The sequence below is a fragment of the Henckelia pumila genome, chromosome 1, assembly GCF_033568475.1.
Source record: "Henckelia pumila isolate YLH828 chromosome 1, ASM3356847v2, whole genome shotgun sequence".
Lineage (NCBI taxonomy): Eukaryota > Viridiplantae > Streptophyta > Magnoliopsida > Lamiales > Gesneriaceae > Henckelia > Henckelia pumila.
Genome location: NC_133120.1, coordinates 149426167 through 149449120, shown reverse-complemented (window position 1 = coordinate 149449120; position 22954 = coordinate 149426167).

Below are 22954 nucleotides of genomic sequence, written 5' to 3'. Positions count from 1 at the left end.
GTCAAATAGACTCGTAAAATATTGAAAATTCATATTTTTTGTAAAAATTTTAATAGGTATCTTTAATTCTGATTTTTTATAAAATTAGCACACTCGTCTCATTAGATTAGTGATTGTTGCGCACGCGCCCTCATACGCCTGGACAAACATTTTGATAATTTTTTTACACCAAATACCCCTTTGAAATATTAAAAATGCATATTTGACCCCTCGAATGTATAATTTTTAAATCTATTCAACTCATAATACACAATTTTTATTAAAATAAAATTATAAAATATTTAGCAAACACTTTTCGTTTTATTAATTTTTATTTTAAATTTAAATTTATTATGATTAATTAATTTTTTTTAAAAAAAATATTATTACTTTATCTTGCTATCATTATTTTATTAAACTCACTTCGTGTTTCCAAATTCTCCATTAAACATGCATTCATAAACGAGATTTAAATAACTAAAAGTACCAAAATATTAAACCAAAATAATAAGTTCGTGCATATTACTTTTCAATTTAGGAGTATATATTTTTGAACCTGTAACACCCGAAAATTTTAATACGTAAATTCGCATGCATAATTAGGGAAAATAATTATTTAAAAATTTATATTTGGGTTAAATGACATTTATGTGTTATTATGTAAATTATATGCATGATTTAAATTTATTTTATCATTTAACCCGCAGTTATGGTATTTTTGGATTTTTGAGAATGTTTATTATTTTGATCGCGTAGACGGGACCGTGGACGGACGAGATACCAAAATTCTTAGCCAAAAATATTTTATGAGTTTATGAGCCTTAAAATCTTATTTTAAGGTATTTTGTCAAGAAAATTTTAGTATTTAATTATATATTTATTTAAGAGTTGATTTTTAGCCAAAATAAGTCATTTTAATGACTTTTATTAATTTTTAAAAATACTATAAATTAGTATTTCGGGATTTTTTTTATTAGTTATCAGATTAGTAGGTATTTTTAAGAGTTTAAAATCTTATATTTATGTTATATTATCTATCTAATTATTTTATACTAGTTATTATCCTAAATTATTCCTAGTTACAAAAATTTAAAACAAAAACCTACCCTACCCAAACCCCACTCAGCCGACAACTCCCATCTCCTCCCACCCCCATTCTCACGTTCAGCAGAAAGCAATCTCCATAGCCGATCCTTCATAGATTCTTGGAGTCTTTGGTTCGTTCGTCGTCCCGGAGCGTCGTACACGCGATTATTGTCTCGTTTCTCAATCTATGTTCGTTTAAGGCATGTCTAAAACTTTTATTTGGCCACCATATAAGCTATTATTCATGCATAAAGTTTTGTTTCAGAATTTTCATTGATTTTCGAGTTTTTGTGCAAGCTTGAATGATTTGTTGCTTGTTGTTGGTGATTCACGTTCATGAGCCTTTTTTTATTAGCATGGGTCGGTCCAGTGGATGGGGTTCGGTCATGGGGTGTTCCAGAGTGTCATAGGGTCGAGCAAGTTCAATGGTGCAGGCTGGTTCGAGACAGGGGGCTAGCTGGTTCAAGTTTGGGTCAAGGGAGTCGGCAGTTTAGGGTTTAGTGGAAGGGGGGCTCGGCTGGTCATGCTAGGCCATGACCCAGCCGAGCCAAGGCTGGGTTCGAACTGGCAGGACCCTGGGAAGGTCCTGCCGGCGGCGCTCCAGCCGGCCAGGGCCGGAGCAAGGCGACAGCAGCCCTGGAAGGGCTGCTGCTCGCGTAGCCGAGGGCAAAGGAGAGGGGGGGTGTCGGGTAGGGGGTTCTGGGTGGTTCCGGGTCGGGTCAGGGTAGTGGTTCGGGTCAGTAAAGTCTAGGGTCGGGTCAAGTGAGTCCGGGTCCGGGTTAGGTGGGCCGGGCTCGAGTATTTTAATTTTAAAGTATTTTATGTTTTAATTGGTTTTTGGGCCAATTAATTTGAAATAAAATTATTTGGGCTTCCAAATAATTTTATTTGGGCTTTCAAAAAAAATTTTTTAAGTTAGTCCAATGATTTTTATGGGCTCGTGGGCCCATAGAAATTTTTGGGCCAGTCAGTGATTTTATTGGGCCAGTCCAGGAGTTTATATGAGTTAATTAGTTAATGGGCCTAAATATTTTTATTTAAGCCCAATAATATTTAAGTATTTTATTTTAGTAAAAATTATAATTTTAAAAATTAATTATTTAATTATGGGCTTTAAGTTAGTTAACAGGCTTTAAGTCAGTTAAGGGGTTTAGTAGAGAGACCAGCAGTCTGGACCAACCCATGAAAATAAACTAAGTTCGGAATATATATTTAATTATTTTTATGCATGAAGTCTATTTTAAGTAAAAGTATATTTATTATTAAAAAATTAATTAAATATATATTACGGACATATTTTAAGTGCATGCATACATGAAATATTTTATGATTTGTTTATGATTAAGAATTGAGCATGAAAAATATTTTTATGGAAATTGAAGTAATGTGACAGCATAGAAGTGGTTTTACCACTGACACAGAGGTAGTTCTACTACCGGCATAGAAGTGGTTTTACCACTGGCACAGAGGTAGTTTACTACCAGCATAGAGGTGGATTTATCCACCGCCACGTACGATGGTTCTTTAGACTGATCAGTCGGCACAGTTATTAGTCACATTCATGGATATGACCATACTCAGTTTTATGTTTATGACATGCTCAATTATGTTATGTATGATGAAGAAAGTTATGTTATGTTTAAGATTTATGATTCAGCATTTATGTTATGAAAAATGTTTCCATGCATGCTCATGTACATGTATATGTATTAGTATCTACGTGATGCATTATTTTTAACCTTGTTATAAAGGATTAGACATGTTGAGCCTCTAGGCTCACTACGCTTATATGGTGCAGGTGAGCATGATGACATTTATGTAGCTCCTACCGGTGGTGAGGACGTATGAGCTCACGGAGCAGTGGACCCCGTGACCGTCGCAGTTATTTAGTCTATTATGATGGAATTTTGAAACATGTTTTATTTTATTATTATTCCGCATATGAGATTTTTCAGCAGCATTGTTTATCATTTTAAATTGATGCATGAAACATTTTTAAGGATTTATTTATTTATTTAATATTTTTCAGGTTATTTAAGAAATATATGTTATTTTTATATACATATATGTATGGGCGTATATGTATAGTATTATTAAAAAAAAAAAGTTTTTCCGCATTTTATTAGTAGTAGGCGTTTCAATTGGTATCAGAGCGCGGTCCTTGGAGGGTGTCTACTGTCACGTGAAGCTCAGAAATCCTGCTACCGGTCTTTAAGTTTTAAATGCTTTATTAAGATTTAGAAGGAGCTTATGTATTAATTTTAAGTATTTCATGTTCAGTAAGATTTTTGAAACCCTTAGTTATGCATTGCGATTTACGTAAAGAAATATGTGATGGTACAGAATGCCTCCCAGACAGATGAATAGACGCGGAGGACCTCCACCTCCACCTCCGCAGAACCCTCTCTCAGCATTGGAGCAGGCCAATGCTAACATGATGGCAGGGATCACTGCTTTGTTAGAGCAGCAAGCTACTCGTCCTAGGCTCACACACGATGAGGATGTAGCTGAGCGGTTCCAGAAGAAGGGACCAAAGGAGTTTACAGGCACCACTGATCCGCTCATTGCTGAGGGGTGGATTCGATCATTGGAGTCTATATTTGACTATATGGGAATTACAGATGCTGATAGGGTCAAGTGTGCGGTGTATATGATGAGAGGGGATGCAGCCTCTTGGTGGGAAGGCGCTGTTAGGGGCGTGAACCTACCTACTTTGACGTGGATAGAGTTCAGACGTATGTTCTATGCCAAGTATTTTACTGAGGATGTGCGCAGCCGCATGATCCGGGAGTTCATGAGTCTCCGTCAGGGGGACAAGTCTGTTGTGGATTACATCACCCAGTTCGAGAGAGGGTGTCGTTTCGTGCCTCTTATTGCTGACAGTGCTCCGGATAAACTGAGGCAGTTTGTTGATGGATTGCGGGCTGACATTAAGCATGACGTTCGTATGTTGGATGTCGCTACTTATGAGGCTGCCGTTAGTAGAGCATTGCGCTCTGAGGAGGGGAGAAGAGATATACAAAAGGAACAGCAACGTAAGAGACAATTCCAGCTGGAATCCTATCAACCATATTCGCAGTCATCTGCGAAGAAACAGTTCACAGGGCCATCTAAGGACCTTAACCAGCAGAGTCAGCAGGTTCAGCCACAACAGCAGCAGAGGGGCGGGGCCTCTAAGTCAGGAGGAGTACCAATTTGCCCGAAGTGTCAGAAACCACATTCGGGTCTGTGCCTGAGTGGGTCGAATGTGTGTTTCCATTGCAAGGAGCCGGGGCACATGTCCATGAATTGTCCCAGGAAGAAGAGCACCACAGGAAGGGTGTTTGTCATGCAAGCAGCGGAGGCAGACCCAAACACCTCTTTGATCACCAGTATGCCCTAACTTATTCTTTTAAGGGACCTTTAGTGAAGCAAAAATATTTGGTTTATCAGAGTGCGCAGCAGAAGCATGACTTTTGGGATATCGAAACGTGGGAACTAGATATGTGATAGTGGGTTTAGTGAAGTGGATTTTGAAGAACTCCGTTATTAGAATTGGATCAGTCGAATTTCGAGGACGAAATTCAATTTAAGGGGGGGGGGGGGAGAATTGTAACACCCGAAAATTTTAATACGTAAATTTGCATTCATAATTAGGGAAAATAATTATTTAAAAATTTATATTTGGGTTAAATGACATTTATGTGTTATTATGTAAATTATATGCATGATTTAAATTTATTTAATCATTTAACCCGCAGTTATGGTATTTTTGGATTTTTGAGAATATTTATTATTTTGATCGCGTAGACGGGACCGTGGACGGACGAGATACCAAAATTCTTAGCCAAAAATATTTTATGAGTTTATGAGCCTTAAAATCTTATTTTAAGGAATTTTGTCAAGAAAATTTTAGTATTTAATTATATATTTATTTAAGAGTTGATTTTTAGCCAAAATAAGTCATTTTAATGACTTTTATTAATTTTTAAAAATACTATAAATTAGTATTTCGGGATTTTTGATTAGTTATCAGATTAGTAGGTATTTTTAAGAGTTTAAAATCTTATATTTTTGTTATATTATCTATCTAATTATTTTATACTAGTTATTATCCTAAATTATTCCTAGTTACAAAAATTTAAAACAAAAACCTACCCTACCCAAACCCCACTCAGCCGACAACTCCCATCTCCTCCCACCCCCATTCTCACGTTCAGTAGAAATCAATCTCCATAGCCGATCCTTCATAGATTCTTGGAGTCTTTGGTTCGTTCGTCGTCCCGGAGCGCCGTACACGCGATTATTGTCTCGTTTCTCAATCTATCTTCGTTTAAGACATGTCTAAAACTTTTATTTGGCCACCATATAAGCTATTATTCATGCATAAAGTTTTGTTTCAGAATTTTCATTTATTTTCGAGTTTTTGTGCAAGCTTGAATGATTTGTTGCTTGTTGTTGGTGATTCACGTTCATGAGCCTTTTTTTTATTAGCATGGGTCGGTCCAGTGGATGGGGTTCGGTCATGGGGTGTTCCAGAGTGTCATAGGGTCGAGCAAGTTCAATGGTGCAGGCTGGTTTGAGACAGGGGGCTAGCTGGTTCAAGTTTGGGTCAAGGGAGTCGGCAGTTTAGGGTTTAGTGGAAGGGTGGCTCGGCTGGTCATGCTAGGCCATGACCCAGCCGAGCCAAGGTTGGGTTCGAACCGGCAGGACCCTGGGAAGGTCCTGCCGGTGGCGCTCCAGCCGGCCAGGGCTGGAGCAAGGCGACAGCAGCCCTAGAAGGGCTGCTGCTCGCGCAGCCGAGGGCAAAGGAGAGGGGGGGTGTCGGGTTGGGGGTTTTGGTTGGTTCCGGGTTGGGTCGGGTCAGGGTAGTGGGTCGGGTCAGTAAATTATAGGGTCGGGTCAAGTGAGTCCGGGTCCGGGTTAGGTGAGCCGGGCTCGAGTATTTTAATTTTAAAGTATTTTATGTTTTAATTGGTTTTTGGGCCAATTAATTTGAAATAAAATTATTTGGGCTTCCAAATAATTTTATTTGGGCTTTAAAAAATTTTTTTAAGTTAGCCCAATGATTTTTATGGGCTCGTGGGCCCATAGGAATTTTTGGGCCAGTCAGTGATTTTATTGGGCCAGTCCAGGAGTTTATATGAGTTAATTAGTTAATGGGCCTAAATATTTTTATTTAAGCCCAATAATATTTAAGTATTTTATTTTAGTAAAAATTATAATTTTAAAAATTAATTATTTAATTATGGGCTTTATGTTAGTTAACAGGCTTTAAGTCAGTTAAGGGGTTTAGTAGAGAGACCAGCAGTCTGGACCAACCCATGAAAATAAACTAAGTTCGGAATATATATTTAATTATTTTTATGCATGAAGTCTATTTTAAGTAAAAGTATATTTATTATTAAAAAATTAATTAAATATATATTACGGACATATTTTAAGTGCATGCATACATGAAATATTTTATGATGTGTTTATGATTAAGAATTGAGCATGAAAAATATTTTTATGGAAATTGAAATGATGTGACAGCATAGAAGTGGTTTTACCACTGACACAGAGGTAGTTCTACTACCGGTATAGAAGTGGTTTTATCACTGGCACAGAGGTAGTTTACTACCAGCATAGAGGTGGATTTATCCACCGCCACGTACGATGGTTCTTTAGACTGATCAGTCGGCACAGTTATTAGTCACATTCATGGATATGACCATACTCAGTTTTATGTTTATGACATGCTCAATTATGTTATGTATGATGAAGAAAGTTATGTTATGTTTAAGATTTATGATTCAGCATTTATGTTATGAAAAATGTTTTCATGCATGCTCATGTACATGTATATGTATTAGTATCTACGTGATGCATTATTTTTAACCTTGTTATAAAAGATTAGACATGTTGAGCCTCTAGGCTCACTACGCTTATATGGTGCAGGTGAGCATGATGACATTTATGTAGCTCCTACCGGTGGTGAGGACGTATGAGCTCACGGAGCAGTGGACCCCGTGACCGTCGCAGTTATTTAGTCTATTATGATGGAATTTTGAAACATGTTTTATTTTATTATTATTCCGCATATGAGATTTTTCAGCAGCATTGTTTATCATTTTAAATTGATGCATGAAACATTTTTAAGTATTTATTTATTTATTTAATATTTTTCATGTTATTTAAGAAATATATGTTATTTTTATATACATATATGTATGGGCGTATATGTATAGTATTATTAAAAAAAAAAAGTTTTTCCGCATTTTATTAGTAGTAGGCGTTTCAGAACCAAAATCTAAATTTTTTAAAATGCATTGAAGAATTTGCATTAAATAATAATGCACAATATTTATTAAGATCCAATTATAAAAAAAAATTCAAACATTTTTTATTTTATTAATTTTTTATTTTTTATTTCAAATTTATAATTCTTAATTAATTTGTTTCTAAAAAAATATTATTACTTTATCTCGTTTCATTATTTTATCAAATTATTTCATGTTTTCAACTTCTCCATTAAACATGATTCATAAATAAAGATTTAAATGTCTAAAAGTACCAAAATATTGAACCAAAATGATAAGTTCATGAATATTACTTTTTCGATTTACAATTATATTACCATGTTATTTTTTGTAATTTATTAAAAATTGTGCAATGCATCTTCTCGAAAAATTTAAATTTTGGTTCAATAATATATAGTCCTAAATCGAAAAAAAAATATGTTTGAACTTCTCATTTTAGTTCAATATTTTGGTACTTGAAATTATTTAAATCTTTGTTTATGAATGCATGTTTAATGGAGAAGTTGGAAATACGAAGTGAGTCTAATAAAATAATGATAGAAAGATAAAGTAATAATATTTTTTATAAAATAATTAATTAATGATAATACATTTAAAATAAAAAATAAAAATTAATAAAACAAAAAATGTTTGCTAAATATTTATAATTGGATCTTAATAAAAATTATGTTTTATGGGTTGAATAAATTTAAAAATTATATTCTAAAGGGGTCAATTATGTATTTTTAATATTTCACAAGATATTTGGTGCAAAAGAAATATCAAATATTTCCTCAGTCGCATGAGGGGCACGTGCGCAACAATCACTCATCTGAAGGGGCGAGTGTGCTAATTTTATAAAAGGTCAGGGTTGAAGATGCCTATTAAAATTTCACAGGAAAGAAGTGTGCATTTGCAATATTTCACAGGGGTGTTTGGTGCAAATAACTCCATATTTAAATATGAGTGATATATAGTATCCCAGATGGAGGGTCACCTCGGACAACGGCTAAGCTCGATGAGGAGGGGGTCCAGGTCATCACAGTTGGGGGACACCAACTCCCTCGGTACCCCTCGGACCTCGGCTCACCTCGGACCTCGGCTCACATTGGTTCATCTCGGTACACCTCGGACCTCGGCTCACCTCGGTATACCTCAGACTTCGTCTCACCTTCTCGGGCTACCACGGCTCGGAGCTACCATAGCACAAGGCTGGTTGCTTGGACTTGGTCACATGAGGAGGCCAGGCGCAAAAGTGGGAAGAGGAGTGGGAAGAGAAGATTTGTGTGAAAATCTTATTCCTTGTTTGAATAAGATTTGATATCTTTGCAGATAGGACAGAATCCTGGATAAGAAGGAAATAATATCTTGTATTACGAGAATGGTGGTGTTTTATGTTATGGAAACTCTCTTAGGTTCTCTTATAAATACCAGTTTTGTGTATTGTTATTCATTCATTATCATATACTCTTTCATATTGATTTTCCTCTCCAAATAAGACCTATTCTGATTAAATCGGCCCAGAAATGGTTCACACAGTTGGAACCAGGTATTATTACCTCTTTTAAGGACTTCAGTGTTATGTTCTTGCACAAGTTTACCAACAGTAAGAGGCACAAGAAGACGTCTCTCAGCCTGTTCGAGATCCGCAGGAAGGAAAACGAGTCCCTTCGTGACTTCGTTAAGCGTTTTAATTTTATGGCATTGGAGATCCCGAGTTTTCCATCTGAGGTTCTGATCAGTGCCTTTACACAAGGACTCAAGGGTGGAGACTTGTTTAGATCCCTGGTTAAAAGAGCTCCATCCACATATGATGATCTTTTGGCTCGGGTAGATAAGTACATCAATGTGGAAGAGGCGCAGAAACAACAGAGGGAGGACAAGAAAGGAGAAGGGAAAGGAGAGTGTTACACTTGGTTAGGGGAATAGAGTCCAGGAGCAAAAGGAGAATTGGGTCGGTTCTCTAGATACACTCCCTTGAAGGTATCTAAAGAACGAGCTATGGAGATTTGTGAAGAGGAAAATGTCCTCAATCGTCCTCCTCGCGCAGATGAGGGAAAAAAAGATACACCTCGGGAAGCAGATACTAGTAAATATTGCAACTTTCACAGATGTTACACCTTAAACGCATACAAATCTCATAAATGAGATTAATATTTTTAATGCGATAACTTATCTTCTTTTGATAATTACAAAACTAGGTTTTTATTAATAATAGTTTAAAGCGAGACCTTGCAGATTAGATCCTTATTAACAAATTAAATTCATGTGCGGAATATTCTAACAATGGATTTGAGTAGAAGTAGCAAGCAAAATTATGGAGAAAAATCTAGCGAAAATTGCTGGGAATTTTTGAGTCATTCAAATCCAATCTTCACCAGTCATAATAAATTTTAGGATGCTCAAAAGCTACGGTACAAATCTCAGCTCAATCCAACGGCTAGATCATGAGAAATGAATTTATCAAATGTGTCGCACAGAACATAAAGCAAAAAGATAAAGGAACAACTTCAGAAAATTACTGGAATCATTTGTTGCAAACAAATCCAATCTCTACCGTCCACAAGAAGTTAAGGATGTTTGAAATCTGCTGTCTGAATTTCAGATCGATCCCAACAGTTAGATTGTGAGATATGATTTTTTGATGATTGTCGCGCAATTTGCACTATGAAGAACGGACACAACGTTCATATTCAAAAACGTGATCCAAAGTTTAAGGAAAAAATTCGTCCGACCATCGTTGCAATACGTCCGTTCATGCACTGGCACCAGAAGAATTAAATGTGCGTCGAACGGACGCAACGAACCTGCCCAAGTTTGCAACTATAAATAGAGGCCATTCCAAGCCATTTCAAGCATCCAATTCACTCTCATATATTGCAAGCATCTCCTCTCATTCAAAGTATTTTATCAAGAGTTATTCGATATATTCGCTCAAAAATCGAGAGTTGTTTTTAAAAATCATTAGTGAGTTGGTTGTGCGATCATTGTAAACACTTGAGTGTGAAGCCAAGTGTGTTGTGCGATTGTTGAGGCTATTCTTGGAGCCCTTAAGGCCAAGTGTATCGAGTTGTATCGGCGCGGTGATCGTGTTGAGTTGTACGGATATCCTTGGAGTCATCAAATCCAAGACGTTGGAAGTGCTAGTGGATCCTTGGTTAATCGACCTTAACTAAGAAGGGGAGACGTAGATAATTTATCGTCGAACTTCCATAAACATATCCTATCTCATTTATCGTTTTATTTATTTTACGCATTTATTTACCGCATTTATTTTTGATTGCTTTAAGTCTTCCGCTTGCGTATTTGCATAATCGCTTTAAATTGCTAAAGTTACGAGTAGAACCTAAATCTCCCCCATTAGGTTCTAACAAGTGGTATCAAAGCCACACTTTTGAAAAAAATTCAAAAGGTTCTAATGGCAAATCTAGCGAGTGATTATGCTCAAGGGAAATCAATCAATAGTCCTCCTCTTTTCAACGACATAAACTACGGCTATTGGAAAAATCAAATGTTCCTATATATCTAATCCGTAGATTATGACCTTTGGAAATTAACAGTGAAAGGTCCCTATATACCTATGAAAGAGGTTGAAGGAGTTCAAATTCCTAAGGGAATGGATGACTTTTCAAAGGAGAGTATGCAATTAATCTCTCAAAATGCTAAAGCTATGAATATTTTGCATTGTTTCCTAGATATGAACGAGTACAACCGGATCTAGATGTGGTCTTCCGCAAAAGAGATTAATTTGGGACAAATTGGAGATATGCCACGAGGGAACCAACCAAGTCAAAGAAACCAAAATTGATCTCCTACAGCTCAAATATGAGACCTTCGAGATGGAAGCCAATGAAGACGTAGATACAATGTTCCGGAGGCTCACTCAAATCATCAAAGCTAGCCTAACTTGGAGAACAATATTCATCCAAGAAAGTTTGGAGGAGAGCTCTACGCGTCCTACCCAAGGAGTGGGATGCCAAGAGAACGACCATCCACTACAACAAAAATGCTTTTTCGCAGCACGCAAAATGGATATTCGCGTTGCGCATCGCATGCTGCACAACTTAAAGCTGTTAAAACTCATGGTTTATCGACAGCGCGTGATGCATGCCGCAGAAACTCCAATCGACAGCGCGCGATGCACGCTGTGGAAACTTCCGTCAACAGCGCACGATGCACGCTGCGGACACTTCCATCAACAGTGCGCGATGCACGCCGCGAAAAATCACATCGACAGCATGCAAAGAACGTCGCGGAAACTCACATCAACAACACACAACGCACACTGTGAAAACATTATTGACAGCATACATGTGCACGCCGCGAAAACATTAAGATAGTGATAGTGCATAATTTTGATCATTGATAGCCTTATATAATTTCAATGCAACAGAAACTTCAACAGATAAATTAAAATGAAGAACTAAACAAAATATTCCAATTTTATTCATGAAAACCGGAAAAATCATATCTTTACAACAAATTAAACTCAAGTTTTAACTCTATACTACACAAAATAAAAGACACTTTTTTGCAGATCATACCAACATAAAAGTCTCAACACCCAAAACAAGATACATAATCTCTCACAAACTAGCTATACATAACAATTATTAGAGTTTCAATCCACGCAAATCAGTAGAATATATGTCAATCATACAGAAGCTCCAATTTTTGATGGTGTAACTCCAAAGCCCATTATGTGCACTCTACCTCGAGCTTCCTTGCCAATCAATAACCCACATGGAATCAGAAACCATAATCAGTGTGCAATTAAAAACCATGCCAACAAATTGTTAACTCCCCAAAATGTGAACTTTATACTGAAATCATGGATAAAATAAAACATCTGCAAAACATACTGTCGAAAAATCATGTACCTTGATCCGTGAATTGCTGCTAGCATGAGGGACAGTCACTACTAAGCTGACTGGGATTGGGGATACAAACACTACAAAATCCAGAAAATAAAATTTCAAAATGAATTCTTTCAGCGTTCTATGCATGGAAAATTATCTAGTTAGAAATATAATGGAACAAACTGGTGTTTAATAAAGTTAGAGCTGTGAAAAACAAAGTTCAAGTTTAAATTGGCTAAGGATGGAGATGCTAAAGCGAACTATTTTGTAATTTCATAGAAAAAGCCAAGATAATTATATAAATTGGCTAATTTCATAGTATTTTTTCTAATGATATAAATTTCACAAAATTTAGTGCAAAGGGAAAATTCGAAAAACATTAACAATCAGATTAGTGTCCTAAAATTATTGTTCTTTGTTATTTTCTTAAAAATCGAGTAATCTAAATTTTGGCTGAGAATTAGTTAATGTTTTTATTCACTACTTGACATCCAAAAACAACATAGAGCCAACCCTACATGTTTAAAGAAACATGTTAAGCATTGAAACTGCATTTCTCATAAAAACAAGCATCTTTACAAACTAAAAGTTTTTCATAGAATATGCAAGTGAAGAGGGGAAAAAAACCTAACAAAACAATAAAATAATCTTTAAATTTAAATTAGGAGATTTACCGAGAAGAATCTTGAACATTTACTCAAATACAAGAACACTTGGAGAATTTCATGTCTCATCTGAAACTGCAATAAATCTTAAATAATCAATACCTAAACTCAGCGGAAACAATTGAAACTTTCTCCTCAAATTCAAAGCCACGCACGCACACTACAAAAAATAAAAAATTTCAAAGATAAAATTTGAACAATACCATGAAAATCCAAAGAAAAGGGGATATGGGTTTCTAATTTTACCCCCATGTCGTAATAAAACACTGGATTAGCATGACTTCATCCATGTTACATCATCCCTAGTGTTATTAAAACTCCCACCAATTATAGAAGTGAATGAGAGGATTCGGCGATGGGAGGGTTGTGTAATTGTGTTAAAAAAAAAAGGAGAGAAAATGCGAAGAGGAAAGAGAAGTGATTTGGGGATTTGACACCGAGCTTATGATACTAAGCGCTTAAATAAAGAAATTTTCATTTTAAAAAAGAAAGAAACAAATCGATTTTTATTGCTAGACTATTAGCAGTGAGCTTCGCGGGCTGTAAATATTAAGTTTCAACAGCATGCCTCAATGTTTTTCCTGCATGCTGTTATTGTATAAGCCAAAACAGTATTAGCGGCATACATGGTTAGGCACACTGTAAATATTACTATTGGCGGCGTGCTTTTAATGTGCGTCGTTGATGTCGTGCTGCAAAAAGTCATATTTCTTGTAGTGATCATTGAATCCAACAAAGGCAACACTGCCTCCTATAATCTTGATCAACTCCATGGGACCCTAAAAACCCATGAGTTAGAAGTGTCTACAAGGAAAGAAGCAAAGAAGGAGGATGAGAAGATTAAGGCAAAGGAGATTGTCTTATCCAGCTACGTCAACGAAGAATATGATGATGATATGACACTCTTCGCAAGAAAATTTAATAGATTTATGCGAGGAAACAAATTCAAAAAGGAAAAGAAGTCGGACAAATAAGTAACGTGCTACAACTATCAACAACAAGGCCACTATGCAAATGAGTGTCCTCTCAAGAAGAAGGTTGAAAAAGAAAAGAAGAAAGCCCTAATAGCAACATGGAGCGACGGTGATGATGACGAGGAGGAAGCCAACATCTGCCTCATGGCTAGGGATGATGACATCGTCTCCGACGACGATGATGAGGTACCTTCCTACGATGAATTAATACAAGCCTATAAGCTTATGTTTGACATGACTAAGAGCCCGTTTGGATTTTGTAGAGATTTTTTAAAATAAGTGCTTTTAAAAGTTACAATTTTTTGCTTTTAAAAAAGCTCTAATTTTGACTTAAAAAAGTCAACCAAACACCTTGTTAACTGAAAATCACTTAAAAAAGTATTTTTTTGGCCTGACTTTTGAAACCAAGCGGGGTCTAAATCACTTAGAAAGGAAAATAGAAACCTCAAAAATGAATTAGAATCTAAGGAGCATGAAAACCTAAGATTAAAGGATGACATAGCTCACTTAGAAAAATCATTTGATAAATTCAATGTTAGTAGTAATAAATTGAATAATTTACTAAGCATGCAAAAATGTAGCCTTGATAAGGGTGGAATAGGGTATGGTAAGAAATTATAGATTTTACTAACTTTGTTGCTAAAGCTAAAATGAGATCACATTTACATGCTCTTACTGTTGTAAAATAGGACATGCTAGACATAAATGTAGATCTTTGAAATATCAATATGATAAAAAGATCTATATGAAATGGAGGCCTAAGAAGTACTTAACAACTCATCAGTCGGCATTATGGGAACATGATCTAAGAGAGTTCATCACAGACCGATTTAAACTGCCTTGACTTGCGACTGGCATTCCTGATGAACGCTGCTCTATCCAAGGAAATAGGTTTTTAAAGAGGTCACAACCCTACCTACTACTGGGAGCACTCTTAAAAAGTGTCGATAATGTCGCTATGAGAAACTGAACTCTTAGAAATCCATTTTATATCTCTCTTTTCTAACACTGTGGACCCAAAAGAACTAAAGGGTACCAACATCAATTCTTACAGATAAATAACAAAAATTTTCTCCCTAGCATATGGTATCTAGACAGTGGATGTTTTAGACATATGACGGGAAACAAGGAGCTACTCCAATCAGTCAAATAAAAGGAGAAAGGAACTGTCACCTTTGGAGACAACAACAAAGGAGTAATCGAAAGAATCAGCTCAATAGATATATCTAAATCCTGCTTGATTGATGATTTACTCCTAGTGAAAGAACTTAAGAATAATCTACTAAGCATAAGTCAATTGTGCGATAAAGGTGATAAAGTCAAATTCACGCCCCAACACTGCACTATATCACTCACAACTTACAAATCCATAAATTTCAAATGATATAGAAGTGAAAATGTTTACAAGGTTTTTTTAAATAATTTATCTTTGACAAATATTAAAAGCCTTGTATCCTTGAATGTTGATGACAACATTCTTTGGCATTGAAGATTAGGTCATGTTGGTACTAGTACCATAAAAAAACTTTTTAAACTTGATTTAGTTGTCGGTATGCCAAAACTAAATTTAAAATTAGATTATATTTGTGATGCGTGTCAGCTTGGCAAACACAAAAAAATCTTTAAAAGCAAAAATTTTGTATCAACTTCTATGCCCCTTGAACTTCTCCACCTAGATCTATGTGGTCCCTCGAAGAACGCTAGCCTAGGAGGAAAACTTTATGCATTTGTCATTGTGGATGATTTTTCACATTTCATGTGGACATTGTTTTAGCCCACAAAAATGATGTCTTTGATTATTTTAAAACTTTTGTCAAACGTGTTGAGAATGAGAAAAATCTTTCAATAAACCAGATCCGTAGTGACCACGGAACTGAATTTCAAAATGAGAGTTTTACAAATTTTTGTAAAGAGAAAGACATCGGTCACAATTTTTCTTGTCCTAGGACTCCTCAACAAAACGGGGTCGTTGAGAGGAAAAATGTAACGCCCCGAAAAATACCCAATTAAATAATTTATGATAATTGGAATTAAATTTCTAAGTTTCATAAATTAAAGAACTGAAATTGAAGCCTACAGATGATCAGGGACCGAATTGCAATTTTGGGGAAGTTCGGGGACTAACATGTAAAAAGTTGAATGGGACCCCATAAAATAAATAATTAGGGGAGAGTTGTCTCCCTAATCATTCTCCTATTATCTTCTTCCTCATTCATCCGAGAGGAGAGAAGGAAGACTCCCATCTCCATTTTTGTTCTCCAAGCTTCGTTCCAACTCGATCCGACCAGTAGAATTTCGATTCAAGCACGGTTTTGGAATCTTTGAGATAAGGGCTATGTTTCTACGTAAGTATGATTAAATTCTACCAAGTTCTAATTTTGAGATGTTGTTGGATTCTAATTTATAAATATGTTCTTGAGATAATAGAGATGATATATCTAAAACGATTTGAGAAAATACCATCGTTTGAACATGTTTTTGATTTTCGAAGAATTTTCAGAATTTTTGGAATTTTTGGATGGTAATTTTCGAAAATTAGAGATGATATTGATGATGATATTGTGTTGGAATTGTAAAAATATTGGTGTTGAGAATTTTTGGAAATACCGATTTTTAGACGTTATGTCGTCGGATTGAATTTGGAAGAAATTGTTGAATATTTGGCTTGACGAGAATTATAAGGAATGATATCGAGAAAGAATGTTGTTCATTTCAGATTTTGAATTAGAATTTATTGAATTGGAATCGCAATAAATTGAGTTGTTTAGAGTTCGGTCAAAATTGAGATTGATTATTGTTTGAAATGCGATTTTTGGATCGAATAAAAAATTGATATGAATTTCATATTGATGTAGCTTTCAAGACTTGAGCATTCCGGACTTGGAATTGAGGTATGGATAGACAATGAAGAGCTTGGGATTGAATTCTCGAGCCCAATAAATCACACACTTATTTGCTACATTATTTGAATTATATGAATTAATTGAATAGCATGAAATTATGAATTTGATTTTATTCGATGATTATCGATATATGATTCATGCTAATGATTTGATATATGAGATGAGATGCTCAGATTGAGCAGAGATTTTGATATATTGAATTGCATCATCTCATTCATATTGAGCCAGACTTTGTTCAGATTTGATGGCAGACTTGCCTAGATTGCAGCGGACGTTTGGGTCTATATTTGAGTGGCATGGAATGCAGAACAACTTCCATGACAGAATAATCTATATAGGAGTGCCGAAGTCCGGGGTTGAGAAGCTCAATGCCCACCCCGATTGGGAGAGTAGGTGGTGACGTTGTGTTTTCTTTTCCCTTGGGATCCCTAAGATCAAGATTCAGACTGAATCAAGAATTGATAACCCCAGATTCTTGAGCATGCATTTCTTCCATGCATTATCCATTTGAGATTACTTATGGATTTATATTGATATCATTGAAATGTTTAAATGCTCATTTGTTTCTGTCATTCATACTGAGTTTTTTATACTCATCGGTTTTCCGGCTGTTGCTTTGTCTTGTGTGTGTGCATTGCAACAGGTGGTTCGGGGTTAAGCTTTAGAGAACCTTAAAGATTTGAAATGAGAGTAGAAGTGGAGCTCGGTCTAGCAGACGAATAATTTTAAATACATTTTGAAAACATGTTGAATTTTGTAGTGTTCAAACTTGTTGAATTTTACACTCGTTTGAATGATTTTCAGACATCTCTTTATTGTACATTGTGATCAAGACTTTGAGAGGTCACCATTCCGGGTCTTTGGAGCAAGAAAAGAAGAAAAAAAATAGAGATTTTTGAAGCCCCAGTCTGTCGCGCAGCCAAGGGGCGCGGCCGCACATCCGGTGCGCAATTTTGTGCAACGGAGGCACGACCGTGCGCCCTAGTGGCACAGCCGCAGCGCAGCAGCGGCGCGCCCATGCTTCCTACTCAAAAACAAAAAAATTTCTTTCCGCGACGCGTTTTTGCATCACCAAATGTCAGGCAAGCGTCGCCAAATGTCATATTGATTATTTTAAGTATTTTCACCCGAGGTCTGCACAAAAAATAGGACACTTGTGGAGATTGCTAGGACCATGATATGTGAGCATTCTCTACCAAAATATTTTTGAGCTAAAGCAATGAACACTTCTTGTTATATCATCAATCGTGTATCAATAAGGCCCATTATCAAGAAAACTCCATATAAATTATGGAGATGGAGAAAGCCTAACATTTCATATTTTTGGGCTTTCGGATCAAAATGCTACATCCATAATAATGGTAAGGATAATCTCGGTAAGTTTGAAGCCAAGTCTGACAAGGGCATCTTTCTCGGATACTCTACTTCAAGTAAGACTTATAGAGTATTTAATAAACGTACTTTATTTGTTGAAGAATCTATGCATGTTGTATTTGATGAATCTATGTCTGTAGTTTCTCGTACTATTAACGATGATGTAGAATTACTCGAAGAAGAGATGGCTTCCTCAAGCCTAAATGATATAGATTTTTCTATTGAGAAAACTCCACTACCGAAGGAATGGACGCTTCACAAAGATCATCTTATGGATCTTATCATTGGAAGTCCTTCGAAGGGAGTAACCACTCGATCTTCTCTTAATAATATTTTCAATCATCTTGCTTTTGTTTCGCATGTTGAACCTAAGTGCATTGATGATGCTTTGTTAGATGATACATGGATTATTGTTATGCAAGTTGAATTAAATGAATTCAAACGCAATGATGTTTGGTGTCTTGTTCCTAGGCCGCATGATAGATCTATTATTGGTACTAAATGGGTCTTTAGGAATAAACTTGATGAGCATGGTACTATCACTAGAAATAAAGCTAGACTTGTAGCAAAAGGATATAGTCAAGAAGAAGACATTGATTATGATGAGACATATGCTCCTATTGCCCGACTTGAATCTATTCGCATGTTGCTTGCTTTTTCCTGCTCTAGAAATTTTAAATTATTTCAAATGGATGTCAAAAGTGCCTTTTTAAATGGTGATTTAAAAGAGGAAGTTTATATTGTACAACCTGATAGCTTTGTTGATTCTTTATTACCTGATCATGTGTATAGACTAAACAAAGCTTTGTATGGTTTAAAACAAGCTCCTAGAGCTTGGTATGAAAAACTGTCTACTTTCCTTCTTTCAAATGATTTTTTGAGAGAAAAGATTGACATTACTTTATTTACCAAAAATGTCAAAGATGATCTTTTGATTGTGCAAATTTATGTTGATGATATAATTTTTGGTTCTACTGATGAATCTCTCTGTCAAGATTTCTCTAAGCTTATGCAGGATCACTTCGAGATGAGCATGATGAGGGAACTTAACTATTTTCTCGGATTTCAAATCAAACAGTGTAAGGACGGGTTATTTGTGAACCAAAGAAAGTACATTAAGGATATTCTAAAGAAGTTTGGGATGGAGAACACAAAATCATCATCCACACAAATGAGCACAACAATCAGACTCTACAAGGATGAAAATGGTAAATATGTAGATCAATCTTCCTTTCGTAGTATGATTGGCTCCTTACGGTATGCTACTGCTAGTAGACCGGACATTATGTTTAGTGTTTGCTTGTGTGCACGATTTCAATAATGTCCAAAGGAATCACATTTGTTCACCTTAAAACGTATTTTTAAATATCTTTCAAATACTTCAAATCTCGGCTTGTGGCATTCGAAAAACTCTTCTTTGATTTAAAAGCATACTGCGATGCCGACTTTGGTGGATATAAGGTGGATAGAAAAAGAACTAGTGGAACATGTTTTTTTTAGGAAATTGTTTAGTTTCTTGGTTTTCAAAGAAACAAAATTGTGTTGTGTTGTCAACAACCGAAGCCGAATATATGGCTGCCGGTAGTTGTGCGCAAATTCTTTGGATGAAGCATCAACTGCTTGACTATGACGTTTTTTTTTCAAAAATCCCTATTTTCTGTGATAACACAAGCGTCATATGTTTAACAAAGAATCCGATTCAACACTCTCTCACTAAACATATTGATATTCGTCATCATTTTATTCGTGACCACATTGAATGAAATGAAGTTGAACTTCAATATGTTGACACAAAAAATCAAATTGCCGATATTTTTACAAAACCACCAGATGAAAACACTTTTATTCGTTTGCGTGGTGAACTTGACATTATTGAGTTGTAATCAATTGTTGACATATTTTAAAATTAATGTCATATTAAGGGGGAGCTTAATATTGAATTTGAGCAATTTAATGTTGGATAATGCAAATTAATTGTATTTATTCATAATTATAAGCTCACATTTTATGTGCATTACTTGTTATAATTTATAATTCTAAGAGGAAAAATCCAAATTTTTTTTGTTTTTATCCAAACTTTGCATCCGTTCCTGGAACGTTTCATCCGTTCTCAGAAACAAACGTTGCGTACGTTCACAGAACGTTGCTTCAGTTCATTGCATTCCCCGCCTTATTTCAATTTTTTCATAAAAAATTACCGCAATTTTTTACCGCCAAGAGCTCCAAATTTGCGTCCGTTGGGTGAACGTTGCTTTCGTTCCGAGAAATTCCCGCCTCAGTTTTAAATTTTTCAAAATTTACCGCGAATTTTTACCTCCAACAGGACCAACGTTGCATCCGTTGGAGTAACGTTGCATCCGTTCCCTCCTTCCCGCCTAATTTTAAAAATTTCAGTTTGAATTTCCCTCACTTAATTCCCACTGGACCGAACGTTGCGTCCGTTAGTGCAACGTTCCGTCCGTTCGTCCCCGTGCCTATATATAGAGGCCGAACCAATTCATATTTTTCACACCAAAATTCACCTTATTTCTCTCTTTTGTTCAAAAAATACCTTCCAAAATGTCTTCAAGAATGGGGACTTTATTGATTTTCAACAATGGGGAGAGTTTTTACAGCCTTCTCATCCAGATTTTATTTAGACCTCCCTCATTCATGAGTTCTACGCCAATTTTGAACTTGAATTGTGCAGCGATGACATTTATGTTGTTGCAATTGTTCAAAATCGGTATATTCGCTTTTCCTCAGGTGATCTCTCTGCATGGTTCTTGTGACACTCGGAGCCAAAAAGTCCTAGGGCGGCACATGGTCCGCAATATGGGTGGTTAATACCTGAGAGATGGAAACCCCACCAAAGAATGGGCGACGGGTGACATGAATGAACCGATCCCACACCGGAATGAGAGGTACAAAAGATTTGATATGTACAACTCATATCAAGAAGGTGCATCTTCTTTTTGGGAGCTCATCATATAAGAACTCCAAAATTAAGCGTGCTTGACTTGGGGCAATTATAGGATGGGTGACCTCCTGAGAAGTTTTCCAGGGTGCGTGTAAGTGAGGACATAAGCACGCTGAAAAGACCCGTCTTGATACAGTGGGGCGTTACAAAATGGTATCAGAGCCTGGCCTCTCCCAGTACGGTGTGGTTCGGGGACGAACCAAGCGGAAGCTGGTGGGCATGTGACACTCGGAGCCAAAAAGTCCTAGGGTGGTACATGGTCCGCAATATGGGTGGTTAATACCTGAAAGATGGAAACCCCACCAAAGAATGGGCGACGGGTGACATGAATGAACCGATCCCACACCGGAATGAGAGGTACAAAAGATTTGATATGTACAACTCATATCAAGAAGGTGCATCTTCTTTTCGGGAGCTCATCATATAAGAACTCCAAAATTAAGCGTGCTTAACTTGGGGCAATTATAGGATGGGTGACCCCCTGGAAAGTTTTCCAGGGTGCGTGTAAGTGAGGACATAAGCACGCTGAAAAGACCCGTATTGATACAGTGGGGCGTTACAGTTCTCTTTTCCTAGAGATGGACCCAACGAGTTCTTTGCATTTAAATGGTCTGAGGATAGTCCTGCGTTTAGTCGTGAAGAAGCTCTTTCTGTCATTCTTGATCGACCACCTCATGCTGGTGATGATCGACCAACTCTCAAAATGCTCTGTCCTAATTTTCAAATTATCCAAAAACTTATCACTTTCCCAATCATTCCTCGCGCTGGAGACCACTTCAAGTGCAAATATTTGGACCTTTATGTCCTTTTTCATATTTTTGCTCAGCGATATTTTAATCTTCCTCGTTTTCTCATTCTGGTTATGCATCATACTGCTAAAAATTCAAAGAAAGTCAGCCTTCCTTTTACTCGGTTTATTAACCAAATTATGACTCATTTTGACATAGTCTTCGATGATTTGGAGAAGACACCTATCACGGAGGCTTATACTTTTGACCATACCTCCATTACTAAAATGGAGTTTTCATGGAATCTTGTACTGTCTCGATGGAAGCATGACCCAGGTCATATTTTCTCTCGTTATTATCCTGAAACCAATTTTCACATTCTTTTTTCTCTTCTTCCTCCGTCTGTTCAAGAGCAAGGATTTCTTGGTGGTTTCACTGAAACCGATATTCCTTCCTCTTCTACGGTTTCTCCATCTTCTTCACCTATGTTTGATTATGGCGATCTACCTTTTTCTCCTCCTGTGATGCCTCAGCCTCCACCTACTCCGGCCCCATCTTCTGATCGACTCTTTGAGTATCTTCAGCGGCTTGAGCTCAATTTGGATCGAAACTTTTCCGCCATTCAGTCTATTCAAACATCTATCATGAACTTGTCTTCACAAATGCAAAACTTTTTTAGATGTTGTCAACGATAGACTCAATGTGCTAGAAAACTACTATTATCAATACCCGTTGGATGACGCTTCTTAGTCTTATATCTTTGTTGTAATTAAATTGTATTTAAAATTTTCTATTAATAAAATTGTTTATTTTATTATGTTGTTCATTTATCATCTTTGTTGCCTTTTTAATTATCATAAAAAGGGGGAGAATATTAATTTGGTTAAATGTTTAATATAAAGGAAAAAATAAAAATTTATTATGTGATAAACAAACTTGTTTAAAATGTTGATTAAATTAAGGGGGAGCTTTTTATATGTATTTCAATTTGGTTTAAATTACTGCACTTTATCTTTCTTATGTAACCAAGTTTTGTGATTATCAAAAAGGGGAAGATTGTTACGCCTTAAATGCATACCAATCTCATAAACGAGATTAATTTTTTTAATGTAATAACTTATCTTGTTTTGATAATTACAAAACTAGGTTTTTATTACTAATTGTTTA